This window comes from Apium graveolens, chromosome 2 (assembly GCF_009905375.1).
Source record: "Apium graveolens cultivar Ventura chromosome 2, ASM990537v1, whole genome shotgun sequence".
In the NCBI taxonomy this organism is placed as follows: domain Eukaryota; kingdom Viridiplantae; phylum Streptophyta; class Magnoliopsida; order Apiales; family Apiaceae; genus Apium; species Apium graveolens.
In genome coordinates this window covers 230,295,830-230,297,157 of record NC_133648.1, presented here as the reverse complement: position 1 = coordinate 230,297,157, position 1,328 = coordinate 230,295,830, and positions in this window count along the sequence as shown.

Here is a 1,328-nt window from a genome sequence, read left to right as displayed (position 1 = left end):
GCCTAGTTTGATCACCCTTTAATCTAAATGACTTTAATTTTCTTCCCTTTATCTGTATGAGGACGCGCTCTTCTAAAGAAACACTTCATTAAGTTTTTCTTTCTTCTCATCCAATCTACACTAGTCTGTTTTGTACATGTAAGTTTATCCACCCACTTGGACTCTAGTTTGATAGTTTTTTAAGAAATCGTCAAATTTTCTTCACGAACTCGGTTTACTCGTAGTGTACTTCAGTTCTTGTACACATAACCTCCTCGCTTTATCTTGATTTTCTGACCAAGTTGATTTTGCCACTCCATTAATCAATGTACCAAACACAGGACACTCACATATTACATATTCGTGTCTTCACAATTGAGTATTTTTGTCTCAACATGGTGTTCAGTTTTGTTTAAATTGCAACCATACACACCACACGCTATACAACCTTCCAGCTTTCTTTTAATGGGCTTCCACCTTTTCTTCTTTCTCTATGTTGACCTCTATTTTGCAAAACTAGCCATCCACCAAAATTTATAAGATGAACCTTATTTGCGTTACATAGGACGCGTCCTGGTGCTTCACTTTCTTTTCAAAATACATTTAACTTTCTACGTCCCTGTAGATTAGCCATCAATTTTTAAACAGAAGGGCGCGTCTTTAGGAACCTAGAAGAATCAAAACCAGATTATCTTCCCTCTCCGTGTAAATTCAGTCAACCACCAACCTACCATGCGCGTCAGATCGCCACCTTTACTTCACACTTTGTTTAGTTCAACCCCAGTTGCTTCGATAGTCAAAGAAAGAACCCCCTGTACAAACTAATTACTACTCTTAACTATTTTACCATACACTCTTAAAACCACCTCTTTTTATATCAGGCATGTTCTATTTTTGGTTTGAAGCACACTTAACAATGCCACTCCTGCTCTACTTTTGCTAGCACATTATTACTTTAATTTGATGCACCATAATATCGAAACACCTGATTACTTCAATTACTTGTCCAAACTGCAGGATAGGATGAGTTCTATTCTTTAACAATCACGTGTTAAGAGCCATTTATCTAAAACAATAATTCTCTGTCGTTGGATGAACTTTTTAAAGGTCAGAATTTAAAAAAAAATAAGCCTTTCCGCTATAAATAACAGCGGACAGAGAAAGTTAAGAGATAGGTTCCGCTTAAAATATCTACGGAACCAAAGACCTAGTTTTACGCCTGAAACAAAAATTATTAATAAACTTTACAAATAAGTTTTAAAAACTCTATTTTGAAACAACTAAGATTACATTAAATATTTTATATGGATATAAAAATTTATATATGTTATTATATATTTTATATGAAT